This window comes from Saccostrea cucullata, unplaced genomic scaffold, assembly GCF_032062105.1.
Source record: "Saccostrea cucullata isolate Sc308-1 unplaced genomic scaffold, CSIRO_AGI_Scuc_v1 ctg18013, whole genome shotgun sequence".
Taxonomy (NCBI): domain Eukaryota; kingdom Metazoa; phylum Mollusca; class Bivalvia; order Ostreida; family Ostreidae; genus Saccostrea; species Saccostrea cuccullata.
This window is the reverse complement of record NW_026929835.1, coordinates 1-10,858: the sequence shown is the minus strand read 5'-3', so window position 1 is coordinate 10,858 and position 10,858 is coordinate 1. Positions and strand designations below refer to the sequence as shown.

Genomic DNA, 10,858 nt, shown 5'->3' with positions numbered 1-10,858 from the left:
GTATTCCAGAAGTGTGCCTCTCACAGACATTAATAAAGATTCCAGAGGACAGAGTTATACCAAGACCTGAGGAAACGTATTATGTACGGTAGGGCAAAAACCAGTCAGTCAGATTTAAAGAAAAACGTCAGATGTCAAAATTCAGAACATTTACTTCAAAATGAAATTACATATGGACATTTCAAAATTTGCGCCAAATAAATTTAAAGGAGATTTCAAAGAGGATGCCGAGAAATGGATTTTTCAATTCCAGCTGTTTGCAAAAGCGTCAAAGCTCAGTGATGAAGAAATTTTGGAATTTTTGCCGCTACTATTTGATGACCATGCGTTATTATGGTATCAATATTTGCCGAACAGTGCTAAAGAAAACAAAGAGACGTTAATATCAACGTTTCTAGACAAATATGGAACGACAGTAGCAGATCGACAATTAGCGTTCGACGAACTTTCCGAGCGACGACAACGCAGAGACGAGAGCGTAACAGAATACATCAATGACTAGAGCTGAAACGAATACCATAAATCAACATTCGAATATTCGTGACTGTTATTCGATTCGTATTCGAACATTCGGTAATTAAATAAAAGACTTATTCTGCCTTTTCATATATTTGCAAATCCTATTGTTTATTACTATATATCAATGTATAAGATAGGTGTAAGAAATAAACGTCTGTTCCAAGCCATTTGACATGTAAATGTGCATTAGGACTCACGTTTATTTTCAAGAAAAAAAAACTAGAAAAAGAATCTTTATCAACAATCATAAGCCTCTTTACTTCTTTAAATTAGGTGACTGTATTGCATTTCGATTACGTAAAACGCCCGATCACCAAACCAGCAGGTGCTCGCCATGTTTTACTGTTATAGAAATAAAACAGAACAAAAAAAGTTCGTTTCCGGAAGCGTCCTGTGAATTTTTTAATCAATATTTAAAGTTAAAATATAACATTCTCCAAAAATATACCGGTAATATAATGTATATTTTTCATATATGATTTCTGCAATTAATCTGAACAATTGATTCCGTTTGTTGTTCCGGAATATTTCTCTCCGCACAATATAAATTTTTTATTACTTTCGAAAATCATGGCGGTCAATTGTAATTGTAATTTCACCATATCTAAAGTAATTCGGAGATACATGAGGTTGCTGAATAAGTGGCTTGAAGATGATTAAATAAATCTGACGTCGTGTCTTTATCAGGCCAGTAGTACCATGTGAACAAAGTTTACAACCTGCCTTATACATGTATTTGCTTTCGTTTGCTTCTTTTTCCACCGTGATCAAAAACAAGTGGATAAGCCTACACCATTTATTGCATGAAATACGTTGTATTAAACATGTGACCGAATATTCGAATACAAATTTTCCATTCGAATATTCGTGAAAAACTATTCGTTTGCGAATGTTCGAACATTCGTTTCAGCTCTATCAATGACGTCACGAACTTATCCAGAAAACCCCAGCTTCCAGATGACTTCCTGATCCAGAATTTGATGTTCCGAACTCTTCCGGAATACCTGATGTCCGCTGTTGGTGGAAAAGATCCGGACTCCCCACAGGAAATGGAAAAGCGTCTACGAATCGCCGAGGGAGCCAACAAGCTGTGTGTCCGACAAAAACTCCGAGACCTACTGAAAGTGGATTCCGGAAATCAAAGTCCAACGGAAGTGTGCAACCAAATTTCAAATCAAGTGCTAAGTGAAAAATCAGAGAGTGAATCTCATTTACCAAATATCAATAGTGTACCTGTGAATCAATTAGTGCCCACAAATCAAAGTGAAAATGTGTATCAAGATCAAAACTGCCAATTTGAAAATGTATAGTCATAAGGTCCGTCTGTCTGTCCGTTATCTAACATCTATATAGCGAGTTTCCCCATATACATATTGTACGGAGTGAAGAGTAGCCTATTCCCCAGATTGTTGTTGTATGTTTTATGAATCTTAATAAATGTAGAAAATATTGCGAGTGTTGAGCTAATTCCCTAGTAATTATTTAAGAGTCATTCTCTGTAAGCATCAAAATGGGCTGGAAATTGATTTTCACGGATTTGCTGAAACTTTGTGAAATAGTTACATTATAAGCCCAATTTACAAAATTATCATTAAAAGTGATCAGTTGGTCTTGTTTCCATGGCAACCAGGTTACCTGTTTTTTTCACATAGTGGTAAATACCTAAAATGATATTTCTTCCCATTCATGTACATTTAATTAAATAAAGGTGATTATTCTTATTTTTTCCTTTGAAATAATTTGTTATTTGTATTTTCTATTAAAAAAAGTTGAAAATTTTTTTGGACCTGCTGTTAAATGCCAAATAACATAAAAAAAATGCGTTAAAAAAGGGGGGTTAAACATAACAATGTGTACAAAAAACGCAGGCACTGGTGGAATATTCTGATGCTCTGAATTTCACCTTATACATTTATGAAGAACATATGAAAAAACTGGAGAGGTATTATTTACTTTAAGAAAATAAATTGATTGTAAAGTTTGTAAAAATCTCTAAATTTACACACATTTTTGACAAGAGTTATTTCCCCTTTCGGAAATCTTTTGCTTAAATCAATGAAAATGAAAGTGAAAGTACACAGCAGAAAAGGACTTTGAGGAGTAAATACTGTCTGTTTTGGATATTTTTAGGGGTTTTGATCCAACTTGTGAAGTATTTAACATTACCCATAGTTAAACTGTTAAATGATTGTTCAGGCTTTACTGTGACTGAGAGATATACATGTTTGTGTATAGATGTGATAAACTCAAAAATGGATTGCATCCTATGAAATATCTGCCTCTGTGACAACAAGTGCTGCATCATTGAAAAAAAAGTGTTTAAAAACAAAGTAACATCAGTTAAATAGACTTCAGAGCTAAGGGTGTGATAATAAGGTTGTGATGAAGAAATATACATGGCAATACGAAGATCACTAGGCAAGTACCAATGAAATATTTACCACGTACATTGAAAGTTGCACATATTTTGTATGAGTTTATTAATAATAGGGTATGCCTATTTATTTTAAGAAAAAACATTAAAGTACCCAAAGCATAAATAATAACATGATTTTAATTATATCAATAATTTATAGTATAGACATATTATCAGTCTTATTAAAATCAGATGTTGATGAAAATTATATAAACCGTCTGTTGATAAAAATTATATATGTTTTCCGAATTAAACTAAATTATATAAAGCAATTCGGTATATACTCGATTCCCATTATATCGCGGGTTTCATTGTATCGCGGTATATCGCAAAAATGTGGATACATAGCCTATATTCTTTTTGTTGATAGACGATATGAATGTTGTCTGAATGTTTAATTTTTTGATGATTAAGAAGTACGGAACATCCGTTTGAAAAAAAAATAAAACGAAATTTTCAGATTTCCAGTCCGGTTTTAATTATATTTAGACCATTAGAATTATAACCTCGTAAAAATTATAATAAAGTTCATCTTTTTAAGTCTTTAGTATATACAATTGTTCACTTTTTCATGTAGAATTACATCGTAAATTCAAAAATAAAAATTGAGGTCTGTGTCATTTACAAGTTTCCATGTATTCCCATACCGCGATACAATGAGACTCTCCAATTTAGGAGGTAAATAAGACTTCCTGTTTTAAAAATAGACCACAAATTAAACGATGCAAGCTTGGAAAATAAATGGACACTGAAAAGTTAGGCCAAAGTTAGAATTATAATTATCATTTGATGTAAGTTAAAATAAAAATTAGAAATGACACGTTTTATGCAAAAGAATTAAGTACCGCGATATAATGAGACACCTGTATATATGATAAAAGCTAAATACCTCACAACAGCTTTTTATTTGTGTGCTTGAAAAAAAAGGGGGGGGGGTTAAAAAGTTATTGCCATGTAAGGCATTTCATCAATTTTTAAAAGAATTAATTTCATTTATTAATCATTTTTAAAATTAATTAATTTTTTTATTTTACATGTTGACTTTATGAAATCACATCGCTAAACTGAACACGTGACAAAACTGCGATTTTCTCTTAGATTTCAATTTTTGCAGGGTTGAAATTTGTTGATGCAAGTTTTTTTTTTTTGAATGGGTCGATGATTGTGAATGAATGTGCCCTTTCATTTAAGAACTTGAAGTTATTGCCAAAAAATGAAAGAACGTAGGAATTTATTTCTTTAACATCAGATTATTTTATGCAACAAAGAAAAAATAATTTAATTTATTATTTATATTAAGATTTTTTGTCATAGCAAACACTACAACAGTTGAATTTATGCCAAATTTATAATACAATGTGTACACTTTACTGAAACAATATATAATGAAGGAATACATTAAAGTTTATAGGGAAATACGGCAATTTTCAGTGGAGAGGAGTTCACTGTACGTGCATGCAGAAAATGGGGATATGTAAAATGGTCGTTGTTGAAATAATGGATTTATGTGCCCAAATTATAGCAGAGAAAAAAAAATTATATTTGATTTTGTCATATTTTATAAGGACATCTCAGTATTCCATTTATCACAGACTTTATGTTCTGGAAAATATTTTTAAGAAGCTTTCCAAATAGTTTTAGATAAAAATAAGTTATTTAACTTGAAAAAAATACTAATACAAATAAATCACCCCCCCCCCCTTTTGTAACATATTGGAGGAGGGTTGGTAACATTTTATCCCCCCTCACTTTAATCCCCCAGAAAACTATTTCAGATCATTATATTTTTCCTGCCAGATATCGATGAGGTTCTCTGTAGATTGAATTTCAAAAGCTTATAGGGAGTTCACTCCCAGGGGCATAGCCCCTACGGATCACTGGCGTCGGAAGCAAATTGAAAGTGGGGGGGGCTAAGTGTAATAAAAATTTTTTTTTTACCTTCAAAAAAACCTGACAAGCAAAAAAAAAAAAAAAAAAAAAAAGGAAATGTCCATTTCCCAAAGGCGGAAATCCTATTTCGTGGTGGTGGTGGTGGGAAGTGGGGGGGGGGGGGGTTAGGTTCAAACTTTAGTACCTAAAATTTTTTTTCCAAAACTTTACCCTTTTTAACCCATACTACGAGATATCTGTGGAAAGTGGGGGGGGGGGGGGGGGCTAAACCTACGATACAAGGTTCAATGTCTATACTAGGTATACATTTGGAAAAAAAGTGGGGGGGGGGGCTTTAGTTTCCCCTTATAATTCAGATATATGTCAGTTCCGGGGCATAGACGCCTATGCGGATAGTGATTTGGAACTAATAAGAGTGGCGGTGGTATGTATGATTATATACTTTCAATCTAATTGCACTTTCCCAAATACTTATTTTACCCTCTGTGCCTTAATGAGGAAGAACAAAATCACAAAATCTTTAAATTACATACTGAATTTTGATTGTCATTCTTAATGTGTATGATTCACGCTTATCTCGGCTGGGAAACTTCAACATTTTTTTTATGTACGGTACAGACAGACGCACGGATAAACAGGAAATTGACATCAGATTTAAGAAACTCAAATGTTACCCACCAATTCCACAATGTATGCCTTAGCAAATACTGTGCTAAAATTTCAAGCATTTTCAATGAATAGTGATACATGTGTAATTGCTGAGAAAACTGCAACCAAACATTTGCTACGTTCAGACATACAGAAAGATGGACGGACTGACACACAAAGGTAAATCAGTATACCCCCTCTTCTTCGTAGCGGTGGTATAATAATTCCTTACGAAAGGAACAGCAAAAGATCATTTCAATAACAGCAAAAACAAGTTGAATCGAGGAGGGTGGGGTGGGGGGGGGGGGCACTCTTGACTATGTGCTTGTCCTACTATACTAAGAAGTGCATGTACACGTTAAAATATGTTATATATGTTTCAATTAATAAAGCAAGTTGCTTCCAAAAGATTGGTCATGATTTTATGTCGGTATTTATTGTTTCCATGGAAACAAATCCTGCTGCAGTAATTCAGATATATGTCAGTTTAAGTTTGAGTTCATCTGTTTATGTCCCGGTAAATAAATTAAGTAGAAGTATAAACAAACATTGGTGGCAGTGCTATGAGTTTTGTATACTGGTACATCAATACTTATTTGGATCATTCCTGAATTATTTGGTTACCATAGCAACTGTTTTTTTTTAAATTATGAATTTATAGTCTTTTTTCATGTTAGTGAAATGACAAGGTTTATAGAATTTATTTTATTGAAGAAGACACATAATCGTGCAATAAAGCAGTAGATTTTGTATATAAAACATATCAATGAAAAGGATTTTCCTGAACTATTGGCTGCCATAGCAACCATTTTTAAAAATAAATTATGAATTACTATTTTGATATTTAGTGAAATACAATTTAATTCAATCTATTTTACTGAAAAAGAGAAAAAAAATAATGAATGAAGCTATATTATTTGTTGTATACTTGTCAGTATGACAAAATTTGTGATAACAACCAATATAAGGAAGTGTTCAAAAACTATTTGGTTACCATAGCAACGTGATTTTAGATGTTTGAATTTTTAATTATTTTTCTTTAAAATGTACATAAGTGAAATAACAAATATAATAAGTGTTATCTATTTAAAACTGAAGAAATTAAATCATGCACCGAGGCCACAGATTCAGCATAATGATAACGTCATTAGCTATAGTGATTTTTCCTGACTTTTTCGTTGCCATAGTAACAAATTATTTTTGTTTAATTTATGAACTTACATATTTATCATAATATTGTAAAATTATGATGTTTAGTTGTGTGATTTGCTTTACTTTTGACCTTTTTAAAGTTATAATGTACAAAGAGGAGCCAAATGTTGAATCTACAAATTAATCCAAAATCTCCATAGCAACCATTTTTGTTTTCGTTTTATTTTATTTTAAGAAATAATACCTCTCTAGAAATTTTATATTTTGTTGAGTTAGGAATGACCTTTTCAGTGATGGTAGTTGTTTGTTATGGGTTGCCCGCGTTTTCTTGCTACTATGCTTAGAAAATGCCAAAAATTGGCATTTTTTCAAATTTGTAAAATTTTGAAAAATTCACACTTTTCACTGGAACACAACTCTTTTATGACCAACTACTGAATAATTTCATTAGTTGTGGTAGTTACTCCAACAAATAGTCTATCAGAGTAGACAACAATTAAATATGTAAATAATATACAGAAAATAGAAATTTATGATGAAGATGGTATACTTTCAGTAGGTTGCTCTGTATTTTTGGCCTCAAAATGGTGGTTTTGGTTACCATGGCAACCGGGACTCAAAATAAAAAATTAACCCCCAAAATGTTCTATACATGGTGTTTCTACATTGCATGCAAAAAATCAGCCAAATCTGTGATGTACCATTTCCATCTTTTTTCTAAATTCTTTGATTCTTACAGAGAATGACTCTTAAGATATCACATGACAAAATTGATAAACATTACACCTATGTATATTTTTGTGGCGTTCAAAAGATTATTTTATGAAAAAAAATCTCATGATGTTAGGTTTATTTAACAATAATCTGAGGCAAGTTAAAGGAACAATAACTCTGGGTAGAAATAGAACAAGAAAACGGAACCTCTTTCCTTATTTGCTAGGTTAGACCAAACACTCGGGAAGCCCAGCACATTATATTCCAGTGGTTACCATAAGGACCGAGAAAAATTAACCATCAGTGCAAGAGTTGTCCGGTGTGAAAATCAGGTATTTAACTACAAACGATGAATATTAATAATGATTTATATGAATTAAATATATAAAATTATCTTCAAGTATTTTGAAGCATCAATAGTACATTGGTTCCCCCTAGGGAGTTTCATTATATAAGTGGAGGTCAAAAGATCAAGGGCCAAACTGGACACGGGAATATATTGACTGTTAAATATATTAGATACCCCTTACTTGACATAAAATTAAACCTGATACACTGGTTCTCAGTATTAAGGAGTAAATGACCTCTATTGAAACGATTTTTATGGGTTTATTTCAAAGGTCAAGGTCAAACTACAGAAGACATTTAGGGAATGAATTAAAATAGCAACCCAAGTTATGCTGTATGAAACGGTTTAGAGAAAAAACGTAAACTGACCCAACCCAAGTTATATCAGTATAACTTGGGTTGCTGTTTATTAATGCATTCCTTATAATATAATTTTCGATCACTAAGTATAGAAAACAAAACAATTTCTCCCTTAAAAACGTCTTCAACTTGTTCATATTTTAAATGTAACGTCAAGCGGATTGATAGTTTTACGTTTTTGACAGAAGTCAATATGACGTAAGCAACCCAGGTTTACCCATTCAAATGACGCGTTACAATTGCTCGACTGACGTCTTTGGTTTTTCTCATGGAGTTGATATCTTATCTCATTGGCGTCGGAAGCAAATTGAAAGTGGGGGGGGGGGGGGGCTAAATGTAAAAAAAAAAATTTTTACCGCCAAAAAAACCAAACAAGCAAAAAAAAAAAAAAAAAACAAAACAAAAAACATAAAAAAAAGAAATGTCCATTTCCCAAACACGAAAATCCTATTTCGTCGTGGAAGGGGGGGGGGGGGCGGGTTGGGGGGTTGGTTCGAACTCAGTACCAAATTTTTTTTTCCAAACACCACCACTTTCCCCATTTTAAACCTATACTAAGGCGTATCTGTGGAAAGTGGGGGGGGGGGGGCTAACCTACGAAGACATGTTCAATGCCTATACTAAGTATATATTTGGGAAAAAAAGTGGGGGGGGGGGGGGCTAAGCCCCCCTAGCCCCCCCCCCCCCCCCCACGGTTCCGACGCCTATGTATCTAGACTTCCAGGTCACAAAATTTAAGTTTAGGACATGGGAAAAGATTGACCCCTCAGTATCTTTGAAAATCATTAAACTTGGCACGCTGGTACTAAGAAGTAAAATATTGAGAGTAGACTAAATTTGATTGCGTCTGACTACATGGGTCATGTGCAAAAGGTTACTTTTGTTTCACTTTCACTTTACAGGCATTCTAGATTTAAAGTTAACCATTTCAATATTGTTACATAGGGAAATATATGTTTTTAAAACTGTTCTTGTTTTATTAAATTTATTTGCTTTTCTTTTATTTTAATATAAAGTTCTTATATTTTGCAGTTAAATAAAATGGACCAGAAACTAGATCAGGTATTGTTTATGATAAATTCTTTACTGAAATCCAAGAAAGTGAACGAGTCCGCACAGGGGGATGAAGTTTGAGGCAGGCCTATGTCATGATGATCATGTGACCGTGATTAACCAATGAACTTATAAAGTTTAAAAAGAACTCTTTGAACTGCAGTTTTGCTCCTGAGGTTGTGATTTTTGATTTTTTATGTTCATACCTGGCACATATGAGGAATTTTTATGTACGTTGTTATATTGCACAAGATCCTTTTTAGCAATCAAAGTGGTAATGAAACAAAGTAGAATCTCAGGAAATGTATGAGGTCTAGTTTATTGAATGCATTGTGTACTGGTAATTCGTCTCGTTTTATACTTTCTCAGATTCTTGTTTTGTTACTTTACGCATTTTTCCAAGAAAGAAATGAAATGTTACGCCACATAGATTTTACCCCTTTGTAGTACAAATAAAGAACATTTCATTAACTGCAAAATAATGCATTTTTATGAAAATATTATTTCTTTCAAAATACCGGTTTTCTTATCAAGAGACCTTTTCCTGTACAGGACAATCTCGAATAATGAATGATTTTTCTGTGATTGAGTTTAGCTATTGCACTTGTTTGTGAGTTGTAAAAAAGAGAGTGAGACTGAAATGCGACAGCACAAATGGATTGAGGACAAAAGGTGAGGCAGCAATTGTTAAAGGGCAACAAATAAAGATATAATCACCCTCCCAATGTCTCTTAATAAGAACGAGGGAGCAGGAGGACAAAATCAGACCATGCTGTGACGTATAGACTGATAATAACACGATATATTTCTTCCATTGCGTATACTTGTATTTTGTCAATCATACGAAAAAAAAAAACAACATTTTCCGGCATTGTTCCTCGGGATCGATCTTTGTGATACTAGTACCTTTAAGATCAAATCTAGTGAACGGGGTGTGAATATTTGATGAAGAGCACTCAAATTTTGAGCAGATTTTTGGGGCGATATGAGAGACGGTTCTAATGAGAGAATAACGTTCTATGTGTGATCAACTGCAATTTTAAAGAAGTTTTATATATTTTCGTGGTTACGTTGTGTATTGTTAAATACCGTAATAAAAAATACACATCCCTGAAGGGTTTTACTTTTTTGTGTCATTAAATGTCTAATTAAGGATACAACATTTCAACCAATGAAATAACTGAAAAATTTTAAACCATGCAATTTCTACCAATCACAAAAGAGAGGAAGTTCATAGTCCGAAGACTGTAAATTACTTAAGGTTCATAAACCCCCTGCTCACTCATATAAATTTGTTCTTGAACTTTAATGATTTTCAAAAGGAAATGTGTATGCTGAATAAAATGCAAACAATTATAGCATGGCTTGCGGGGCAAAATTTGACAAAAAATGCACTTCAACTTGACAAATTTATAAGGGAATAATAGACATTTGTATCAGTAAGAGTTATCTCTCTTATCAGAGTATCAATGTTCCTTAAGTTAACTCTGTATACCGTCTTCCAAGGAAGACGGTAATAAAAGTAAAAAATAAATACCGTTTTAAAGAAAATCAGAAGAACTTTTTATTTAAAAAAAATCTAGCATTAGATACCAATGCTTATTAGCATGATATAAAATTAGAAATCTGTTTTTTGCACTGATAGCACAAACTTTTTACACTATCTGTATAATAAATAAAGGAAATAGAAGACTGAATATTGAATAAGTGAAAAAAATCCATATTTTTAAACCTAAAATATATTTATAGATCAATTTT

The 10,858-nt window shown here is 32.6% G+C and overlaps 1 long non-coding RNA gene across 1 annotated transcript; it reads left to right on the top strand.

Annotated features, from left to right (window-relative positions):
* The first annotated feature begins 7,510 nt into the window (after positions 1-7,510).
* LOC134282281 (uncharacterized) lies at positions 7,511-10,215 on the top strand. Its single transcript, XR_009995260.1, has 2 exons — positions 7,511-7,671; positions 9,080-10,215. It is a non-coding gene; the product is annotated as an uncharacterized LOC134282281 (long non-coding RNA).
* Positions 10,216-10,858: the final 643 nt, after the last annotated feature.